This window comes from Camellia sinensis, unplaced genomic scaffold (genome assembly GCF_055761805.1).
Source record: "Camellia sinensis isolate YWXY unplaced genomic scaffold, ASM5576180v1 Unanchor1, whole genome shotgun sequence".
NCBI lineage: Eukaryota > Viridiplantae > Streptophyta > Magnoliopsida > Ericales > Theaceae > Camellia > Camellia sinensis.
In genome coordinates, this window is record NW_028128987.1 from 16,476,712 (window position 1) to 16,501,082 (window position 24,371).

The following is a 24,371-nucleotide window of genomic DNA, read 5'->3' on the forward strand; positions in this document are numbered from 1 at the left end:
TTCGTCGGAGATTTCAGTGGAGTTGATGAGAAAGATTGCTACGATCGTGTAGATTTCGTCGGAGATTTCGTCGGAGATTTCAGTGGTGTTACAGTATGTTGATTGCGTAGATTTTCAGTGGAGTTGAATCAGATTTGTTTTCGATGGAGATACCATATGCATTTTGATTTTTGTTTTGAATTTTTGTTTAGAGAGAGGCCAGCTTGATAGAGTTGATTTTTATTTTTGGAATTAATTTTTTATTATTTGTTTTTTAATCAATTTCAAAGAGTGTTGACAGTGTGTTGATCGCGTAGGTTTTTGAGTGGAGTTGAATCAGGTTTGTTTTCGATTTAGATTCCACATGGATTTTGATTTTTGTTTTGAATTTTTGTTTAGAGAGAAGCCAGCTTGATAGAGTTGATTTTTATTTTTGGAATTAATTTTTCATTCTTTGTTTTTTGATCAATTTCAAATAGTGTTAACAGTATAGGTGATTTTGATGTTTAGAGTTCATTTTTCGTGCTCTGTTTTTTATCAACATGCTGATCAATGATAAGTTTTATTCTCTATTTTTTCAAACTAGAGAAATTTCATTTTCTGCACTTTTGTTTGTGTAGTCCAGAGAAATTATAAGTGCATATGGACATATTATTAGAAGTTTCTAATGCAGATAGAATATGAGAAAGTGAATGTAAGTTCATAAATTTCTCTGGACTTGTATTTGTAATTCAGAGAAAATTGTAAGTTTGTTACTCACTTTCAGTTTGTAGTTTAGAGAAAATTATATTTTTGTAGAAGATGAATAGAAGTTTTTGTTTCTCTAAGCAAAAGTTATTTTTTGTGTTTTTTCTTTCAGTTTAGATGGATAATGCAGTGTTTTTTGTTATCTTGAAGGTGTATATAAGTTTGTAAATTTCTTTGGATTTTTCTATGAGTGCAATATTACAGAATGACGCATAGAAAATTGTTAGCTTGTAGTGAGGTGAAAATCATGGAGAAGCCTATAATTTCATAACAGATATTCTGTGTGATTTTTTTCTATGATTGTGTTTAATAGTTAGCAGTAAATTTTTCTGTGATTCATTAAGCTTCTGTGATTTTATTTTTTATCATCTTGAAGGTGAATATCAGTTTGTAGATGTCTTTGGACTTTTATTTTAAGTTCAGAGAAAATTATAATTTTTAGAAATTTCTCTGGACTTTTATGTTGTTCTTGTGAAGTGTTTCTATGTTAAACAAATTATTTTTGTTGTTTTTTGTTTCAGTTTCAATGGACAGTGCAGTGTTGTTGTTGTGCAAATATGGGAATGATACTATTGTCATTAATGTTTCATGCGAATTGAATTTTGAGGAATTGGTTGGCATTTTGTGTAAAACATGGGAGAATTTGAAACCTGAGACTATGTGTATTTCATATTCTATTTTGGGCCATCCAAATTGTATGGTTCGAAATAATATTGATTTTTTGAATATGTTGAGGGTTGTTTGTGCACGCGGTGTTGATATAGTTGATGTTTCAGTTACTAGATGTAGTACTTCTGATGAAGAGGATGAAGTGGGGTCTAATTGGGTAGATGTTGTGGATGGCGAGTGTGATAGGCTGGTGGATATTAAAAGGAATTCACTCTCTAAGTTTTGTTCTCACCAAGAAAATGTGTTATTGTCGGCTAGTTGGCGGAATAATATTACGAGTGTTTGACAAAAGTTTTAGGGTGGTGTGGTTGAGTTCCGTACTTTTTTATGCAAGTATGCTATTGAGGTTGGTTTTCAGTTTACGTATGTTAAAAATGACAAGCTGAGGGTTACGGCAGAATGTACATGTAAGAAATCAAGGGGATGTATGTGGCGTGTACATGCTTCTATTGAAAAAACAAATGGGTTCTTCTACATAAGGACTTTGAACAATGAACATACGTGTGGTGTGGCGGTTTGTACGAGTAAACATTCGAGGATGACTTCCAGCTTAGTTTCTGGGCTGATACTTGAAGAGGTAAGTGCAAAACCTTTAACTCGTCTAGTGGATGTTGTGAAAGAAATGAAAGACAAGTATGGGGTCTCAATCAATTATAACTGTGGTTGGTTGGGTGTTGAAAAAGCAAAATGTAGTACATATGGGGATTCTCGTTTGTCATTTGATCAATTACGGTGGTATTTTGATGAGGCATTGAAGAACAATCCAGGTAGTCATTTTGAGTTAGATTTTGAACATAACAAGCGTTTCAAAAGAGTGTTTGTGGCTTTTCATGCATGCATTGCTGGTTTCAAATATTGTCGGTCATTGTTTTTTCTTGATGGAACATTTTTGAAAGGACGATACAAAGGAGTTATGCTTGCTGCAACGGGGAAAGATGGGAATAAAGCTAATTGTAAATATATCTAATTTTATCTAAGTATGTGAATTTTCTATACATGTAGGAATTGAGTGAATGTGAATTTTCTCTGGTTTTGGCCACTGTGAGAATTTTCACTGGATTTTGGTCAGTGTATGAATTTTCTCTGGATGTTGTCATTGTGTGAATTGTATCTGTAGGTGGTCACTAAGTGAATTTTCTCTGGATATTATGATTGTGTGAATTTTCTCTGTAGTTGGTCACTAAGTCAATTTTCTCTGGATGTTTCCAATGTGTGAATTTTCTCTGGAGTTGGGCACTAAGTGAATTTTCTTTGGATGTTGGTAGTGTCAAACTTCTCTGGTTGTTTATTGTTCTATTTTTCTCTGCATGTGTATATCTAATATGCTTGTTCCTATTTGTTTTGTAGGTTTTTTTCCTGTAGCTTTTGCTATTGTTGATGCTGAGAATAAAGACAATTGGTGTTGGTTTCTTGAACATTTATGTGGAGTATTGGGATCAGAAAGGGTGATAAGTTTCATATCAGATCAACATTGTGGTATTGTAGAGGGAATTGCTAGGTTTTTCCCTAACTGCTTTCATGGATTTTGTCTGGAACATCTGAAGAGAAATTTGAGGGATAAGTTGTCATGTGGAAACACAAATTTGGTTAGGGAGACGATTGTGTCCAAGTTTTCAGAATGTGCATATGCTCCAACAAAGGCATCATTTCATTTCAAGTTAAATGAATTAAAAAGTGAGGGAGGAGACATTGTGAGTGTTTTCTTGAGAAGTTTACCATATGAAAATTAGAGTGATGCATATTTTGCGGGGAAACGTTATGGTGAGATATATTCAAATGTTGCTGAGTCATTCAATTCATGGATATGAGAAGCTCGGCACTTGCCAATAACAAATTTGGTGGACATGATACGGTTGCAAATCATGAATATGAGGTCTGATAGGAGGCTGCTCTCTAGTAAATGGAATAAAATTCTGTGTCCTCGTATGGATAGTGTGTTGGAAAGTCTTTTTTGGATGGGAGGACACGGAATGTGAGTTTATCATCTGATAATGTCTTTGAAGTGCATTGTTTTCCTTCGGTTATGGTTGATCTTGGGTTGAGAACTTGTTCATGTCGAAAATGGGAAATAAATGGGTATCCATGTCAACATGCTATTGCTGCAATTTTTAGGAGTGGAAAGAATTTGAATTCATTTGTTGAACCATTTTCTCATGTTGATATGTATCGTCAAGCATACTCGTTTTCGATTGGCCCAGTTCCAACTGTTGAAAAACCTGTGTGTAGCAATGAAGATGCTATGATTTTACCTCCATTGAGCAAGAAACCTGCTGGGAGGCCGAAGAAAAACAGAATTGCTTCTACTGGAGAGTTTAAAAGGGTGATTAAGTATAGTCGTTGTGAGAGTATTGGTCACCATAATAAGAGGACATGCAAGGAACCTTTGTTAAATAGTTGAGGATTATACATTTTATTGATTGAATAATACATTTGATGATTACTTTGTGTGTTTTATTTTGTGAAATGTATTTTTTAGACAGTGTATATAATAATATCAATCAAATTCATCCAGAGAAATTTTCCAATATCAGTTAAAGTGTGCATTGTGTTTGTTGATATATACTATAGGCAGTGGGTTTGTAATACCTGTCAAATTCATCCAGAGAAATTTTCCTATGGCAGAGAAAATTCTGTGTATTGTGTTTTGAAGCTTCATATCCATCCACATAAATTTGACAATGGCAGACTAAAGTAATGTGTGGATTGTGCTTTTTGAATTTGATAATTGTTTTGTACTAACACAGTGTATTAGAGATTGAATGATCATATAGGCATCTTTTTTGGCGAGATATGAGTTAAATTTCTCTGTGAATTTCTGATAGCTTCATACCAGTCATTTCAAGAAATGTGCACACCAGACAGAGCATACAAAAAATTATTGTATAACCAAGAAACAAAATTAAGCTCTTTTAAAATTTCTCTGGACCAGGGAAGAATTTCTCTGGACTCACTTCAACTCAGAAATTTGTGTCAAAGCCAGAGAAATTTTTCTCACCAACACGGAGAATTCTTCCTCTCCAAATCACTCAACCCAGAGAAATTCATAACTCAGAAATTCCATTTTCTGTCACCATTTGAATCTGTCAATTTCATCCAGAGAAATTTTCCACCATCAGAGAAAACTATCTGGGCATTGTGTTTTGAAATTTGAAATCTATGCAGTGAAATTTTCTAGTGGCAGATAAAATTACTGTGCGCTTTGTGTTTTGTTGAGTTTGATGATTGTTTTGTACCAACACAAAGTATTACAGATTACATGATCATATAGGCATCCCCTTGGGACGATACAAGTTAAATTTCTCTGTGAATTTCTGGTAGTTCATACCAGAGAAATTTCTGCAGACAATTTTCTCTGGCAGACAATTTTCTCTGTGAATGACAATAAAAAAAAATATATATATATATATATATATATATTTAACCATCGACAGGTATGAAATTCACATTAGTCGAAATAAAAAAAAAATAAAATGAAATTTAGATTAGTCAAGAAAGGATATATACGTATATGTCAAGGATCATCATTCCTTCAATGTATCAACAAAAAACTGAATGGTTAATACTGTATGGATATATACATATATATGAGACAATTTTCTCTGTGTGGATATGTACATTGTCTTCCTTTCACTAGTTTCACTATTACATTTGTGGTTCTTCTGGAGGTATTTCAATTGGTTCAGTCCATGACCAGCCAACTTCGGTCACAAATCTCTCTATGAGTTCTGCCCTCATCAACCTTATCTCTTGTGTGGACAATTTGGAGCTGATAGGTTCATGCTTGCTATATTGTTTCATTATATAGCAGACAAAGAGGCCACAATCCAGACTGCATACAAATTATAGGTATGGTTAGTTTTAAGAAACATGCAAATCAGATTATCTTATTTATAGATGTATGAAACTTATGAATCACTTTCTTGTTTTGAAGCATTGTTGACATACTCAAAGTCGTAACTTATGTTTTGTGAGTTTATTAATTTGAAAGAGGGTTGTGATTGAGCGTCTCTTTCAAGGCAAGCTTTCAAAAAATTCTCCACGTAATCTTGCTGCAAAAAAATAATTTTTAAATAACAGAGAAATTTACGAACAAATCAATGGGATTCTATGAAAATTATCATCACATAAAGCTGATGATGGATCAGAGAAATTTGCACTCGTTACCAATTGTTTTGCATCTTTGACATATTTGTCTTCTGCATCATCTCTCATTGGCCTCAGTGAGTTGTAGAACCTCCATAAATTGTCTTGTTTGTCCAGGACAAGCAAGGTCCAGTGATTTCCATGTGTGGACTTCTCATTACCTCCAGTATTTATTGGGAAATGGAGGAACCTGTAGTTCCTCCATGCTGTTTCAATATGCTTGTCAAATAAGGACACTCGAAAAGTTTGATTTTCTGTCATCTTGATGAAATTCTGTGTTAAGAGAAAATCAAAAAATGGTTTTGTTATGACTAGTGACACAACTGGCTTCAAGAAGTATATTAAGAAGAGAAAGTAGTTAGTAAATTTCAGAGAAAATCAAATAAAATAGTAGTAACATACTAAGCTCATGGATGTGAAAAAAAATGAGGTTGGTTGTTGTCTTTCTCTCATTTGGTCAGCCAAAAGGATCTCTCCATAGCCATCAATGACCTGAAAAATATGATTTATAATTGTAATATTGGTTTATAAAGGCTGATGGAACATTGCAGAGAAATTTTGATGAAAGGGAAAGACTTACATTGTTGACAATTTCTTTTTGCTTTATTAGGTTTCCAATGTCTTCAAAGGTAATGAGATTCAACTCACTTGTCCAAATTAAAGCTCTACAAGATGACAAAGAAGGGATTGAATTGTTGCTAATGCAATATAAGTTTGTAATTTGTTGTTTGTTATGTTCTATTTTGTTTGTTGTACTTACTCAAGCCCAGACACATTTGATATGTGCTGCAAGATGTCTTTTACATGATCTTTTATCAATCTTGAAATCGAAAGATTTTGTGGAAAGACCCAAGATTTTCTGATGTTTATAGGTTGAGGCAAGATGTACGCATCAGCATCAAGCACTTCTTTGTCCTTCGTCCTTTGCTCAACTTGCTTTGCAGCTTGTTTTGAAGCTCTAGTCACTTTCGCAACTTTGGGATATTGGAATTCTGGATCATGCTGCTTTTCCTTCCTTTCTTTTGCCTTTAAATTTTTTATCATTGACGTCGGATCTTTTTTGACTGTAGACAGTGAAAATATTAGGAAAAGTGAAATTTCTCTGAAGTAACAGATGATATTTCAATATGTAAATTTATTTGATTGAATATTTTGCAATTACCATAGACTTTTGTCTTTTGTTTCGGTTGTTCTTTGTGTGTCATTTGTTCTTGTTGGGTTGTTGGTTGTTGTTCCACTTGCATTCCAACTATACACAGTAAAAATCAAACAAGCCCCAAAAATGGAATAAGAAAATATACAGAGAAAATGAAATGAGTAGTAGAAATATAACTAATGTGTTTAGAGAAATATAACTTCCAGAGAAAATTACCAATGATAGAGAAAATTATAATAAATAGAAATTTCTTTGAGTTATGTTGACACAAGGATATAACTTTTTGTGGCTCAAGATTTTCACTGACCTTGTGGTTGAAGTTGTGTTGGTGTTCGGTATGGTTGTGTTGCTAGTTGGACGGATAGTTCTTGAACTTGTTCATGCAATTTAGCATTTTCAGTTTAAAGCTCTGAATTTGAACACCTCAGCTGTTGAATTGTTTTTGTATCGTTTGCTTTTTCAACCTCCAACATCCTTAGTTTCATTTGGATTGTGCTTTCTTTTTCTTGAAGTTCTGAGTTAAGTGATGTCAGGATTCTTATTGAAATATCCTTTTCAGTAAGTAATTCAATCCAATTTCTGTCTTCTTCTTTTTTAGATTGAGAAAGTGCCTTCAGTCTTTGACGTAGATCAGCAATTTGGGCATCATTTGATTCCTCAAATTCTTCAGACCGATGCATTGTTGAGCCACAAATGCTATCACGTTGTTGGTCCATCGGCTCATTATTTTCTTCTTCATCACTTTCATCCTTGTTTTCTTCTTGCTGTTCATCTTGTTCTTCATCTTCTTGTTCACTGTCTTCTTCTTTCTGTTCATTTTGTTCTTTGTCTTTTGCTTCTATTTCTTCACTTTCCTCTCTGGTTTCTTCTTCTTCGCTGCTTGCTTGATGTTCTTGTCCATTGCTGGCTTCACATTCTTCTATGTTGCCTTCTGCTTGTTCATTTCCTCCATCTTCAGATGGATCTTGTAATGTCTCCTTGAATTTGACAATTGCCTTTTTTGATTCTTTCTTCGTTTTTTTGCCAAGACAGAACTCCTTTGATGGGTTTTTGACTAGCTGCTTGTTATCTATCTGTAACAGGAGACTCTTTTATTAGAGAAATGTTACAAAATTCACTGAGACAAAAAATTCAAATAAGGAAAATAAAATTCATCTAAATGATACTAATGGGAAACAAACTTCAGAGAAAATTGTATGGGCCAGAGAAAATTAGAGACATGGAGTTGATTTTATGAGGCAGAAAAAATTATGAAACAAGCAATATAATTTAGATATCAGAGAAAATCAATCAAGGCATATAAGTTAATGTTTTACTACAATTGTGTCAGAGAAATTTGGATTCCAGAGAAAATTCATTAGAAGGGTAGAAATAAACAGTGTTTATCAAAGATGCAAGGCACATAAGTTATGGGCAGAGAAAATTACACACAAGGAGAAAAAATTTGATGGGCCAGAGAAAATTATGAAACAACCAATATAATTTAGATATCAGAGAAAATCAATCAGGGCATATAAGTTAATGTGTTACAATTGTGGTCAGAGAAATTTGGATGGCAGAGAAAATTGATTACAATGGCAGAAATAGACCAGTGGTAACCAAAGAAGAAAACATAAATTGATAGTTCAGAGAAAATTGATCTTAATCAATCAATGCACAAGGAGGGAAACAAAGTAGTGGTCAGAGAAATTTTGGAATTTCACTGAGATTTCAGTAGCAATAGGAATCTAACCTGCTGAGGTGCAAGAGAGTGGACTGGTGTCTTCTGCAGCTGTTTCGTCAAGGTTTGCAGGTTCCACTTGGCACATCTTGGGAAGTCAGTTGTGTTACTGTCTTCCAAGTCAATGATAGTTGCATGTTCACATAGCCAATACTGTGATGAAAATGAAAGTAAATAAAATTTTCTAAACGCACAAATTTGTAAGTATGATAAATACAAATTTGAATGGATATTATACTTACCAGCAATGTAATGACACACCCCGTAACTTTTTTCTGGAGTTGTGTGTAATGCCATGATAGAATCAATCAATGTTGATGTGATTGCTTCCGGCCAATCATACTGTTTCATTGATTCAAGAGGTTCCACATACTTTATAAAAACCCAACCTATTGAATTCCCACTTGTTGCAAAAAATAGGGTGAGACACAAGTACAATGTAACAATGATTGCTACATCTTTGAAGTCAGTTGGTTGTTTGCCTTTTATTGCTTTGACCAAGGCATTTTTAAGAACGGGACCAGCGAGCCTTGTGTCCTTTTGGAATCTTCTCTTGAGGAATGCAGATTTTGGCTTTTTAGAGTATCTTAATGACATGGCTCCTTTACCTCCTTCCAAACCAAAAATCAAGGTCATGTCATTTGTTGTAAAGGTCAGGTTCTTCTTACCAACTGTGAATGCTTTTGTTTTTTCATTGTAACATTGGATTATGGCAACTACATCATCATCGAATTTCCTAGATTTCTTTGGATCCATCCTTCCAGTGGTTAGAGCTTGGATCAAATACCAGAATGGGGTCTTTTGAAGCTCTAGAAGTTGTTTTGAATTGAATTTAAGTGTTTGAAAAAAGGAGACGACAAATGAGAGGTTGGATCGGAATTGAATGCTGTAGTGAGTTCTCTTTCTGTGGAGTTTAACAGGTTTTTTTCCCCTTGGGCTTGAGTCTTTTGAAGTTGGGGTTCTCATCTGGATGCTAGTTGCTTCATCAGCTTGGACTTGTGTGTTTTGGTGAGGAGTTTGTGGTGTTTTGCTGCTGATTTTTGATCTTAGATGATAAGAAGACTGAGAGAGTTGTTCTTTCTTGCTTGGTGTTTCTAGTGTTTTGCTGCTGGTTTTTGATCTTAGTCCATAAGAAGACTGAGAGAGTTTCTGTTTTTTGCTTGGTGTTTTCGGTGTTTCGCTGCTTTTACGTTTTGCCATTTCTAGACAATGATTAAAACATAAAGATGTCAACATTAAATCCCAGAGAAAATTGGACATGTCAGAGAAAATTACAGATAAGGGAGAAAATTACAGAAAAGAGAAAATTGGAGATGCCAGAGAAAATTACAGATAAGGGAAAATTACAGAAAATTGGACATGCTAGAGAAAATTTGACATGCTAGAGAAAATTGGACATTAAAAATTAAATGTCAGAGAAAATCAACACATCATCATAAACATAGGAGAGAAATTTTCAATAATTGTTAAAATTACATATAGAAGTAAACATACCAGAGAAAATGAATGATAGAAAAAAGTAAACATGGCAAGCAAAAGAAAATTTCCATTCCACAATTAGCAAAATAAAATAAACAAAGTAATGTAAACATGCCACTGAGAATTACACCATATTGAAACCAAGAATTGAACAAAATAAACATACCAGAGAAAAATACACATTCCTGAGAAAATTAAACATTCTTGAGGAAATTTCTATTCCAGAGAAAATTTTAATTTATAATATTAAAATGCAAGAGAAATTTACATACACAACCAGAAAAAATTAACCATGATAGAGACACTCAAGGGAGAAAAGTGGTGTGATGTGGTCAGAGAAAATTATAAATACCAGAGAAACTTAGACAGGGGCAAGAGAGTAATAGACATTGCAGAGAAAAATACATATTCCAGAGAAATTTACAAAGCTGAGAAATTCATAGACAAAATCACAGAAACATGTTCAAGAATAAAATCAAAATTCAGAGAAATAGCTTTTTCTCAAAATACACATGGCAGAGAAAATTCAAAGAAGAAACATTCATTCCAGTCCATAATATTAAAATTCCAGAGAAAATTAAAAATGATAGAGACACACAAGGGAGGAAAGTGATGTGATGTGGTCAGAGAAAATTATAAATACTAGAGAAACGTAGACAGAGGCAAGAGAGTAATAGACATTCCAGAGAAAGATAGACATTCTAATTAAAAATACATATTACAGAGAAATTTACAGAGCAGGGAAATTTATAAACAAAATTACAGAAACATGTTCAAGAATAAGATAAAAACATAGAAAATTATTTTTGTGAAAATAAACATGCCAGAGAAAATTGAAAGAAGAAACATACATCAAGCAAAAATCAGAGAAATTCAAATGCCAGAGAAATTTACAGATAAAATCACACGAACATGTTCAAGAATAAGTTCAAAACACACAGAAATAACTTTTTCCAAATTCAGGCAGCTTTTTATTATGAAATTGAAACACTAATTTATGGAAAGTTATTATAAAATGCTATTAACTGTGTTTCCAGAGAAAATCTAGTTGTATTGTAGAAAAATTGACCAGAGTTAGGATGAAACTTGAATGACGAGCTGATATGGCCCGATATGAAGATGCGACGTGACGAAGATGAACTGAGATGATGATGAGCAGTGAAAACGAAACTTTAACCTAGGTCAGAGAAATTTGTGAGGAAGGAATGAGAATGATTTTTGGAGAAGATAACGAAGCTCTAATGTCGATGGTGCAGATGATGTTGAAACCCTAATTCTGCTGTTCTCCTGTTCGTGAAGATGCTGGATGTTTGGAATGAAACTCAGACGTCGGAATGAGTTTCGTTTCTGTGTTGATTTTGGCAAGGGTATTTTGGTCCACAAAATAATTAAAAATGAGCGCCAAGTTGTTCAGGGACCTAATGCATCACTATTTTTTTGGGTGTCCTTTATGCTCTAAATTGTTATTATTAGGGACCTTAAAAAAAATTGCCCAAAAATAAACTTTTGCACTCATTTTCTTTTTACTCCATTATAAAAAATTTAATTTTTTTATTACATTCATTATAATACCAAATTTACCCTTCATCTTCTCATACCAAAACCTTACTCTCATTCTAATCATCGTCTCCGACACCATTCTGGCACAATTGATTGTCTCTGACTTCTTCCTTGTTAACCCAACCATGTCCCTCGCCCTCTTTCCCGTCGCACTTCTCAAATCCACAGCAATCACAAACTGGTGTCACCTCCTTCCACCGCAAATGTGAATGCCAGAAAGATTTGAAAAAATGAAGAAGAAGTGAAGAGGGTGGTGTAAAAAGGCGGCAGGGCTGAATCGTGATGGTAAGGCTGGGCAGCAGCAAGATTGTTCACAATCGGGTGGTGAAAGGCGAACCTGAGTTGCTATGGCAAGGTGGGGGACGAAACTGGTTTGTGATAGAGGCAGGGCTAGTCACAATGGTGTGGTGAGTTTCCGGTGAGTAAGGGGAAAAGGTTGCCGTTGGAAAAGAAGTCGCTGATGGGAGAGAATGAGCTAGAGGTTAGTGGTCGTAGATGGAAGCTAAGGTCATCGGAGATAACAGTAGTGAAGTGGTGGTTCCGGTGGAGATAGTGGTGAAAAGATGAGTGGGTTAGAAATTAGGTTAGGATTTTGAAGGATTGTTTGGTATTTTTGAATAAGGATGAAATTGTTTAAAAAAAATTATGGGTGTAAAGAGATAAAGTGATGATGTAAGTAGAATTCCCCTAACCCAATAAGCAATTTTTTTTGGAGTGTCCTCAAAGGAGGCATTTATTTATTTATTTATTTTTTTTGGTAATTTTTTTTTCACAATTATATTAAATTTTTGAATAAAGTACAAATACAGCTATTGATGTATCTGGAAAAAAAAATAAAATATTCCATTGTTAGAATTTTTTATTTAACAAAATTAACAAAAAAAAAATCAAATTTTTAAATGGTCTCCTATAAAATAATTAAATTACTTAAATTATTAATTAAAATAAATTTCTGATAGCATTAAAACTATTAATTGATTTTGATTTATTAATAAAAGATATCATTTGTTATGAAATAATTTTTAATGAGCTAGATGTAATTTTTAAAAGCACAAGAGATAATTAGCATTTTAAGCAAATATCAGAAATTGTATTTATAATTTATACTTAAACTCTTTACTTTTCTTATGTAGATGAATTTAAAAAAAAAAAAATAAATTGAAAATTTTCAAGAAAAAAATGAAAAAGTATATATATAAAAAAAAAACCCAATATTTTTTACTCTATTTTTTTTTTGGTCTCTTCTAAATTTTTTTAGTTCGTCTCATCGAGTTAAATCTAGAAATCTAAACCTTTTTGAAATATTTTTGCAAAACGAAAATAAATCAAAATAAAAAGTCTCCAAACAAACAAACTCTAAAATAAGTATGGATTATTTATACTAAAACTCTTAAATTATTGAAAAGTATCCTTTTGACCTTCTAAGCTAAAAAAAATACAAAGAAACCCCGTAAACTAAAAAAAAAAAAGAAAAAAAATGTATAAATTGGTCCCCTAATAGAACGTGTCGAAAGGATACACGATAATAATTTAGAGGATTTGTTTATATGTTTTTATAATTTATCAAGCAAAATAATACTTATTTATAAGTATTTACAATTTAAAAGATTAAAATAATAATTTTTAATAATTTAGATATCTCCATATAATAAATAACCTAATAAACATTTTTTGATTCTCAAAATTTTTGCTTCTACCAAGGACTTTCGCATTCCGTTTGGATGGAGTCAAATGCTGACAAATGATAATAAATTAATATAAAATGTTTTTTTTATTTTTTATTTTTTTGCATGGTTTATTTGCAAATAAAAGAAATTTTAAAATTTTAGAAAAATGACAACAACAACAAAAAAAGAAAAAAAGAAAAAAAAAAAAGGAGAGAGATTGGTCTAAGATTCCTACCCAACTTTTAGTATGAGGAGAGATTCACAATAATATTTTTTGATGTCTAAAATCTCTCAATATTATTTTAGGTTATAAAATAACTATTTTATCATTTTTTATAATACACGTGGTTTTCAATTTTGAAAACTGAAGATTATATCGCTATTTTGTAGGAGATTATGTTGGGATGAATTTGACGATGGAGATTTTTTAGGGATTTTATAGTTGTTGATCGTGTAGGAGTTGAAGTCGTGTTGATTTGATTTCCAATGGAGTTAAATCAGGTAAGTTCAATAATCAGTATAAGTTTTCGATTTTTCATTTGATTTGTATGTAAGGATTCTGATTTCATATTAGTTTTTCAAGTGTATTTTAAATTATATTTTTGTTTTCAGTTTTAATCAATGTGAGAGAAAGGCCAACTCAATGTAGTTGTTTTTTTATTTTTGAAGTTGATTTTTCATTCTTTATTATTGATAAATTTTAGAGAGAGGCTAGCTCAATAGAGTTGATTTTGATTTTTGGAGTTAATTTTTCGTTCTCTGTTACATATTTATCAATGATAAGTTTTGTTCTTTGTGTTTGGAGCCCGGCTTTGTTTTTTTGTATTTTTCTAAGTTTTGTGCTTGTAGACGTCCCCGAACGTCCCGGGAGGGAAATCCCCCCCGTTTAGTTCATTGGGCTCACTACAGTTCAGGACTCAATGTCACGGTCCTGTATCTAATCTCGCAGAGTGCAATGCAAGACCAATGAATCATCAAAGAGTCCAAATCCGGCAAATCGTTTTTGAAAACATATTTTTTTTGAAAGAAGTGCCAAACATAGACTGTTTTGCCAGATACAGAGTCGCCACCTAAATATTTTATTTTGGGAAATTTAGGAAACCCTGACTCGTTGCCTAAGGCCACGTGTTCGTCATCACCAAAGTTGCATTGGCTCGGGAACTTGGGTACGATTGGGGAAGGTCACTTTGTGAGCACCCCCGCTCGCCCGATCAAAGATCGACCTCTACTAGCCATGATATCTAGTTTTGAAAACGTTATGTGCTCTTAGTCCGGTTATTAGCCTAGATTTACTATGTGATGCGCACAACATACAATTATAGACCGGATCGCCTGAATTGGAACAACACATCTCATGTTTGTTTTGAAAATGGTTTGCTACTCGCAAGTAGGCTTAAAATGCAGATTTTGCCACCCTCGGGTGGGCTTAGAAAACAAGATGATTTGCCACTCTCAAGTGGGCTTAAAACTCACAATTGATAAATTGTTCCAATCCAAATAACCCAACCTTCACCCACAGGCATTCAGGCAGGTATACCACGTAAGCACGTAGCCTCATGGTAAGCATGCTATCATGGTAGTCACTCACACACATGCAAGGATGCTAAAGCATATACACTTACCGAGTACTCCAAGCCAAAATAGAAGCTATGTTAGAAATCCATGCATGATCCTAAGTATACAGAAATGCCTAATGCAACACATGCAGGAATGCAATTACAATAGGCTCGACTATTCTAAAGACGGCATGTGATGATGCTACAACTAACACGTATTCAATTTGGAATTGAAATACAAATGCAGTTAGTATGATGCGCCGAGCCCGGTGCATGCAAGACAGATGAATGATGCAAACATGCAAGCATAAGTATGCTAATTGAAACATGCCCTAATCTAACCATCATAAGCTGGTAAATAAAAGGGAGAAAGACGTGGGGTTGGAAGACATACATCACACGCATGCACACTTATTACAATTGTGCCCTCGCTTGGAGGGTCCGAATAAATAATACAGTCCGAATAATAATTACAGTCCGAATAAGTACAAAACCCTAATTAATTAACAATTTAACTAGGAAAGCAAGTAAATTAGCATGCAAATCCATGGACCGCCTCAGCTCTGTTCCGAATGATGAAAGATGCATACTCGAGTTGCCTTGCGCGGAAATCCATTGCGATGCCCCGATTCGCCTCTGTTTGCAATTAATCCCGGAATGCTATGCAAGGCTCTGAAAGGCTGTTGATTTCTGATTTGCTGCAACAGAGAGCAAGAAAGGGGCACAACAAAGTATTTTCACATATGTATGCATGACTACTCTTCAGGGAGTGTAGTCCTCAATCCTCGTGTCACAAATCACGTATCTCGATGCATGATGGCCGAGGAGTCGAATTACACGACTCGATGTGATATGAATGCACATGAAAACACAGCAAGACCTAAACTCCATCATGGGTAATCCAGAGTGTCGGCGACCGGGAATTGAGACACGTTCTGTCACTAGGAGTACGAAACGTCCCTCGTTTCCCGTGCTTGGGCTAACTCCTATCCCAAACACAATGCAAATGAGAGGGCATACACAATGCGACTAATATACAAACTAGCATATGCAATGCTATGAAATGGCATACACAATGCTCGATGTAACATGGCATACACAATGCTCTAACATGCAACCTAGCATACGCAATGCTATGGACCGAAATGGCATACACAATGCACGATGGACTTACACCAAAATGAGTGGACCTCAGCCACACTCACATCAATGGCCATTAGATGAAAATGAGACAACCGAAATGTGTGCACACATGCACGAATACCAAGGACCGAACCTAAGGCATGGAATGCCACTCTACCAAAGCATGGCAAGGATGAAACATGACATGGAATAGCATTAATTACAACTCTAAAACAACATGAAATATGGTCCCGAAACATGCAAATATGGCACACAATGCAAGCTAGGGGGCCCGGGTACCGAAACTAGTGAAGTGCGTTACACTAGAGGTACCCAAAGCAATGCACCAAAGGAAAAACCAACCCCAAACAAACCCTAGGCAGGTCTGAAATAGTGGGGAAATAGCCTAAAATGGTGGCTCGGAATGCAACGGAATGAAGCTTATTCAATGGTCGGTAAATGAGGCATACAAGCCCGACTCTCAAACGCATTTAAAGAGATGAAAACATGGCAACATGGCATTCGTATAAGCTCTGAAATTTGATGAAAAATGACCCCAAGGCATGAAAATACCTCAGTATATGCATGGAATGGATCTCAAAACTCAAAGCTAAGCATGGACCTTGAACTACAAGCATGCAAAACTAACATCATTCAACCACAAGACCCAAAAACATAGCTAGGGCAGTCCAAAATAAACACATTATTAGTTTAAGGCATAGCCAAAATATGCTAACATGAGGGGCTAAAACAACATGCAACCTAGGCTAGTAAGCATGGTTTACATGGCATGTACATGAAGTATAAGAGAGGTCACCAAACCAGCCAAAAATAGGAACATGATATATCAAATAAACCCCAAATAACCACTAAAATGCATCCAATGTATGCAAAAATAATGAGCTCCTTTGGAGGGCCATGCAAGGGGTTACTCAACCCATACAACAAGAACACTTAACATGGCAAAACCAACTCTGGAAATCAATTATGACAGCCTTAAAACTCACCAAATTGGCCCTGAAATGGGTCAAGCAAGCGCGCAATGAAAGGCCCCTTTGAGAGGCCTTGAATGGAATTGTTCTGCACATGCATTATAGACATAAAATATGGTCAAAGAGGCTCCGGAAAGAGCTAAGGCAGACCTTGAAACTCACCAAATCGGGCCTAAAAAGTGACTTCACAACATGCAAGTAAGGGGCCCTTTGGAAGGCCAAAAGGGCCAACAAACAAGACAAGGAGAGAGGGGGTCACCCTCCTCTGATTTTAGCTCTCAAAAACACATCTAAGCCACTGAAAATCCACTGGATTTCAGTGGCTAAAAGGCCAAACCAAGGCCAATGCAAATGCTCACATGCATAGCCCTAATCATGAGGAAATGAAACATGCCAAGAGGAAGATGACCCCAAACAGAAAAATGCCCTTAATAAAACTTCAAGAGGGGCTCAAAATAAGACTTTTTTAGTTCATGGAAAATCTCAAAAATGCTTGCAAGTAAGGCTAAGATATCATGCAAAATAAGCCCTAAAAGAGAGTTGAAGCATAAAAGGATGTAGGAGACCTCAAACAGAAAAGTATCCTTAATAAAAATTCAAGAGGAGCTTAAAATAAGACACTTTTCAGTTTATAACAAAACCCAGAAATGCTTGCAACCGAGGCTAAAATAGGAAGCAAAATAATGCAAGAAAAAGGGAAGTAGAGGCTTACCCTTGAAGAGCAGATTTCCAACAACTTCTGGACCAAGAAAGGAGTTCTTCAACCTCTAAAAATCAACTCCAAGATGCTTGGGTGGATGGTAGAGGTGGTAGGCTATGAGGTGTGGTGCAAATGGTGCAAGAATATTAGGGTTTGGAGCTTGAAATAGTGAGCTATGGAGGGAAAGGTGTATAAGCCTTAAACAAAATTGTTTAACCCCTCTAATGGAAGAGTAGGGCCTCTCTTATTGAGAAGAGAGGCCAAAGCTTCTCTTGGAAGCTTCAAATATCCTCCATACACGTGTATGGAGGATGGTCCAAATGCCCCCCAATTGGCACAGCTGTGATGCATTTAGGGAGAGCAAAAAACAAGAAGCAGGCCGACCAGTTAAGGTGGTCGGCCGGCCACTCCCCCTGGTCGGCCGACCAGGGGTCAAATGGGTCAATGAGAAATGCTGGTCGGCCATACCAGAAAGGTGGCCTCCCAGATGAGTGTAACACAACTGTATGGTGGAAAACCAGAAAATGTGACCTAGGAGAGAGAAAAACCAGCTTTTTAGCAAGGTTCAAAAGGGTCAAGAAGAATTACTGGTCGGCCTACCCATATTGGTGGCCTCCCAGATGAGCACAACACAATGGTGGTATGAAAAACCAGAAATTGTGGCTCAAAAGTGAGAAAAACCAGCTTTTTGTCAGAAAAACCGGCTGGAGGAGAGAGAAAAAGAGAAAGCTGGTTTCCAAGGGAAAAAGGTGGCCTCCCACCATACTACCACCTCCTTAGCAATGAAAATAGGGTCCCTACCAAAAATGGACCAAGACGGATGCAAAACAAAGGTTCGGGAGCCAAAATGCGCAGTCCGGGGCCTCGAAAATAGGCTTTTTCGGGGGCCAAAACGCGCAGTCCGGGGCCCTGAAAATAGGCTGTTAGGCACCGGAAGTGGCGTATGACCACGAAGGTGGTCTCCCGGCCCACAGTGTCCCTCTAATGGGAAGAAACAAGGTGTGTGCCAAAAACCGGAGCAAACGGAGGTAGTTAAGCGGTCTTGAACCGAGGCACACGGCTGACGGCTCCGAAAATCGAAAACTAGGCTCCAAACGGGAAAAATGGCCTACGATCACGAAACGTAGCTTACGGCCACTGAGAGATGGTCTACGAGACCTCTCCCTCCTTTCGGGAAGAGAAAATAGAGAAAACAGGACCCGGTTCTGTAGACGCGCCCGCGTGGGGCCCCGTTACAGTTCGGACTCAATTTGTGTCACGGTTCTTAATTTGAACCAAAGAGTCAAAATCCGGCAAATCGTTTTGAGAAACAGATTTTTTGAAAAGAAGTGCCAAACATGGACTGCTTTGCCAGATACAGAGTCGCCACCTAAATATTTTAAAATGGGGAAATTTAGGAAACCCTGACTCGGTGCCGAAGGCCACGTGTCCGTTATCACCAAAGTTGCCTTGGCTCGGGAGCTTGGGTACGATTAGGGAAGGTCAGCTATGAGCACCCCCTCTCGCCCGATCCGAAGATCGGCCTCTACTAACCGTGATATCCGTTTTTGAAAACATTTATGTGTTCTTATTCCGGTTATTAGCCTATAATTACTATGTTATGCGCACAGTAAACAAGTATAGACTAGATTGCCTAATTTGGAAATAAGCATTGCATAGCCGTTTGTCTTGAAAAATACTTTGGAATTTGCTACTCGCAAGTAGGCTAAAATATGGATTTCAACGAGTTTTTCCAACTCAGACAATCCAACCTTCACCCACAGGCATTCAAACAGTTTATCACATAAGCATTTAGCCACATGGTAAGCATGCTGTCATGATAGCATTCACACTCATGCGAGATGCTAAAGCATAAATACTTACATCGTACTCCGTGCCAAAACAATAAACTAGTTAGCCAACATGCATGGTCCTAGTTCATGTCAATTTGACTAATGCAACACGTACAGGATGCAATTAGAGTAGGCTCGGCTAACCTAAACATGGCATGTGAAATGCGACCAATTGATGCACGTATTCAATTTGGAATTGAAGTACAAATGCAGTTAGCATGATGCGCCGAGCCCGGTGCATGCAAGACAAATGTATGAATGCACGCATGCATAGCATAAGGTATGCTAATTTAAATATGCCCTAGTCTACCATCATAAGCGGGTAAATAAAAGGGAGAAAGAAGCGGGGGTTGGAAGACATGCACACACTTACCCACACTTATTACAAATTTGCCCTCGCTCGGGGGGGACCGAAAGAATAATACAAATCGAATAATGAATTAACTATCCTAGCTAATTAATTATTACAAATTACCTAATTAGTTAACAAACTAACTAAGTTAGGAAAAACAGTAAACCGCCTCGGGAAGAGAGCTCAATGCGATGCATGCTCGGTCCTGCTCGGGAATTCACTGCCATGCGCAATCTGCCTCTGTTTTCCCTGCTCTGTTCCTCTGAAGACTGTCAAAGTCTTAGAATTGCTTCTCTGGACATTGAGGAGTGCTGCCGGCTGAATAGAATGGCCACCGGCAGTGGTGTGTGATCACCGGCTATTGGTGAAGCTATCGGCACATGAAGGATTGCCGGTCGGCACTGGACACTGCCGGTCGGCAGAAAGTTCCTGCAGAATCTGTTTGACAGCAGCAGAGGACAGAACTTTGCATGACAATGCAATTCAAGCCATATATGCACCTACCAAGGCCCTTTTCATGTGTGTGACTCAAAGGGACATGGTCCTTGGTTCTAGGACCATCAATCGCGCATTTCCATGCGTGATGGCCTAAGGGACCAAGTGTGCACATTTTGATGTTAAGTGCAATGCAAACCAACAAACCAAAGGGGTCCAATCCCTATCACTAAATCAAGGGACAAGGTATGCATGTTCAATGCAACCTAAGCATGTTAGCTAGGGATGCAACATGGCAATGCAAACAAGCAAGCAATGAACAAGCATGCAAGCTAGCGGACATGCAAGACATGGTGCAATCAAAGCATGCAAAGTGTAAGACATGTAACAACATGTAAAGAGTGGACTTAGACTAAGTTAGGCAGCCCCAACTAGGCCCAAAAACAGTGGCCAAAAACTTAAGAAATGGGACCAAACACACTTGCACACATACACATGTTAATGGGCCTATACTTAAGCAAACAAAGGCAACTTTCAAGCACATTTAAAAGAGGCTAAGCATGGACTAATGACATACAATGTAAGCTCTGGAATCATGTTAAGATGGTGCCAAACCAAGCAAACAAGATAGGCTAAGCATGCAACATGGTCCAAAACTTAAGGCTAACAAACCAAAGATGCAAAGGAGCTATACAATACATAGCAAGTATGGCTCAAGCAATTTAAAATAGAGCTAAAGCATACAAAAACATGCACTAAAGCTTCATAAAGCGAGGCCTAAAATATGCTAGAACAAGGGCTCACAACCTAGGGCATATTAAGGCCTACACATGGCATTACAAGGTAGGTATGCTAAGCATGCATGGTGTACCAAAACCAATTAAAAACAGAAGCATATTATGACATAATAGGCACAAAAATCAGCTAAGGTATGGTCAACATGAAGCTTAGCTAGGTGCTCCCTCAAGAGGCCAAAAATGGTCCTTTTCAAGGACAACAAGGAGAGGGGGTGGCCCTCTCCTCCCTAGGACCTCAAGGCACCATCCTCACCTCTGAAATCCCTCAAGATTTCAGTGGTGAGGAGGCCCAAACACCAAGGTCCCGGAGCTCACTCAAAATAGCATAAAATGGGGCCTATCAAGGCCTAAGAGGAGCCAAACACCTCCAAACCACAAAACACTCTAAACAAACTATTTAGAGGGTCTAAAAAAAGAACTTTTTCGTATTATATGCAAAGCCAAAAAATAGTTGCAAGATAGGTGAAAATACAATGCAAAAATGGGATAAAAAGGGACTAGTTTCTTACCCTTGAAGACCTCTTCAACAATGGTGGACCAGCTGCTCCTCTAAGCTCAAAACCACCCAAGAATCTCAAGAACAACCTCTTACAACCTCAGTAGCCAAGGGAAGGTGTAACACTATGTGTTTGTGTGCAATAGTAAGACACAAATACACTTATACACACACAAAGGTAAAAAGAGAGAGAGAAATAGAGATAGGTGTGACACAAACCCTAACCCTAATTCAGAGCTCCCCTCTGTATATTTTTGTCTCTAAAATGTCTCACCCTAAGGCCAAGAGAGGAGGGCTCCTCTTATAGAGGAGCCAATCTTGTAAAGCTTACAAGGTAAGCTAACAAGAAGGCCATCCCTCCATACACGTGTATGGAGGGGAACAAAATACCATACAACTGTTTTGAAATATCTGCAAAAGCAGATGAACAGTAGTCGGCTGCTCAAAATTTCCATTTTGACAAAATGGACTGCCGACCGGCAACAAAGAATGCCGACCGGCAATATACATTGCCGATGGCAACAAAACACCAGCCGGTGGCCTCTGGCCATGGCTGGTGGTGTGTGGGGATGCCTCACAAGGCATTTCCTGCCCCTCCAAGGCAAAACACAAGTGTTTGGTACAAAACTAGACACTAAACAGTCGAGTTCGGAGATCCTGAGGCAAAGCGCGTAGCCGAGACCTCCGGGAACTCCAAACAAACACAAACATGGATGGTCACCGGGTGTTCAAACGGTGACGTCCAAGTCTTGAGGACGGTCAAAAATGGGGTGTCTACAGGTTCACAAACCGAGGCAAAGCACAAAAGAGTCCCGAAGTCCGGAGGCAAGGCTTGCAGCCGAGACTCCGCAACCTCAGAACGAGCACAATATGCAACATCACTGAGCGCTCAGTTGGTGACTTCTGAGTCTTAAGGTCAGTTAAAAATGGGGTGTCTACAATGCTCTTTTTTTTTTTTTTTTTTTTTTTTGCACTTCTCATTTTTTCTGCACTTTTCTTTGTATTCCAAAGAAAATTGTAAGTTTGTTATTATAATCCAATGAAAATCATATAGAAAATTGTAAACTTGTAGTCTAGTGAAAATCATAGAGAAGATTATAATTTCATAACAGATCTTCTCTATGATTTTTGTCTGTACTTGTGTTTAATATTTAGCATTTTTGTCTTTTGATGTTAATGTGTTTTTGTTTTTGTTATCTTGAAGGTAAATATTCGTTGGTAAATTTCTCTAGACTTTTATTTGAGTTCAGAGAAAATTATAAGTTTGTTATTATAATCCTGATAAAATTATAATTATTACAAACTTCTATGGACTTTTATGTTGTGCTTTTTAAGTGTTTTTATATTGAACAAGTTATTTTTCATGTTTTTTCTTTCAGTTTAGATGGATAGTACAGTGTTGTTGTTGTGCAAATATAAGAATAATACTATTGTCGTTAATGTTTTATGCAAATTAAATTTTGAGGATTTGGTTGGCATTTTGTGTAAAACATGGGAGAATTCGAAATCTGAGACGATCTGTATTTCATATTTTATTGTGGGCCATCCAAATTGTATGGTTTGCAATAATATTGATTTTCTGAATATGTTGAGAGTTGTTGGTGCACGTGGCGTTGATATAGTTGATGTTTCACTTGTTAGGTGTAGTACTTTTGATCAATAGGATGAAGTGTGGTCTAATTGGATAGATGTTATGCATGGTGAATGTGATAGGCTCATGAATATTGAAAGGAATTCACTCTCTAAGTTTTGTTCTCACCAAGAAAAAATGTTATTGTCAGTTGGTTGGCGAAATAATATAAAAAGTGTTGGACAAAAGTTTGAGGGTGGTGTAGTTGAGTTTCGTACTTTTTAGTGCAAGTATGCTATTGAGGTTGGTTTTCAGTTCACGTATGTTAAAAATGACAAGCTGAGGGTTACGACAGAATGTGCATATAAGGAATCAAGGGGATGTATATGGTGTGTACATGCTTCAGTTAAAAAAACAAATGAGTTCTTTCACATAAGAACTTTGAACAATGAACATATGTGTGGTGTGGCGGTTCGCACTAATAAACATGGTAGGATGACTTCCTGCTTAGTTTCTGGGCTGATACTTGAAGAGGTAAATTATAGGACTTGTGTCCTTTAAACTATTAGTGAGTGTATTTAATTTCTTTATTTTCATTGTGCTAGTCATTAGAGTTGTTGTATCTTGGTTTTGGAGAAATGCAATTCGATCTAGACTTGTTGGGAATGTTCGTTCATGCTTGTTTTTATTGTAAAGTTTTTTGGGAACTTGGAAAATTTGTTTTGGTGTCAACACTAGTCTTCGTGGGGGTCGACACTTGTGACAACCCCAACTCATGGTTAACGCTAATTCATGATTAAACATACTAAGTAAATGATTAAAATAAAATTCTAATTTAATTATGTGAGTGTGTTGTTTTAAATGCATTCTTATGTGCTTGATATAGAACGATCTGTTCACGTCTTAATTTCAGATTGCGAATTGAAAGCCTTATCGGCAACCGATTCAGAAATTGACTTGTGTTATGTGCTAATTAGGAATTATAGGATTTTATGGTAGGTTTAATTGAAACTCAATTTGGAACAATTAAATTAGAATAAGTAATGCTAATTAATTAAGCCTAAGTTATTTACATGTTTGCCACTTAGTGGATCCCCTCAAAGCCATTACTTAATTCTTATTTCATACATGTTTGGCACCATCTATTTCCCGCCTCCTTGTGCAAAACGGGAGAGAGAGGAGGGAGAGGAAGAAAATTGGTTTCAATTAGGCAATTGCTTGAAATTTAAAGGAAATTGAAGAGGACTTGCAAAATTGAGCTACCACACTTGGAAATTCAAGACTTGAGATAGGAATTCACCTTTTTTAATTGTGAAATAGAGTTGTCTAATGCATGGGTTCATGGAAATTAGGGACTAAAGTCAAGAAATAGCTTAAATAGTAGATTTGAGAATTTATT

At 36.5% G+C, this 24,371-nt stretch overlaps 1 long non-coding RNA gene across 1 annotated transcript; it reads right to left on the bottom strand.

The window, feature by feature from the left end:
* Positions 1–5,325: 5,325 nt before the first annotated feature.
* Positions 5,326–6,119, bottom strand: LOC145814356 (uncharacterized). The gene is made up of 3 exons (XR_014357655.1): positions 5,941–6,119; positions 5,560–5,811; positions 5,326–5,444 (listed from the first exon to the last, which is right to left on the bottom strand). It is a non-coding gene; the product is annotated as an uncharacterized LOC145814356 (long non-coding RNA).
* Positions 6,120–24,371: the final 18,252 nt, after the last annotated feature.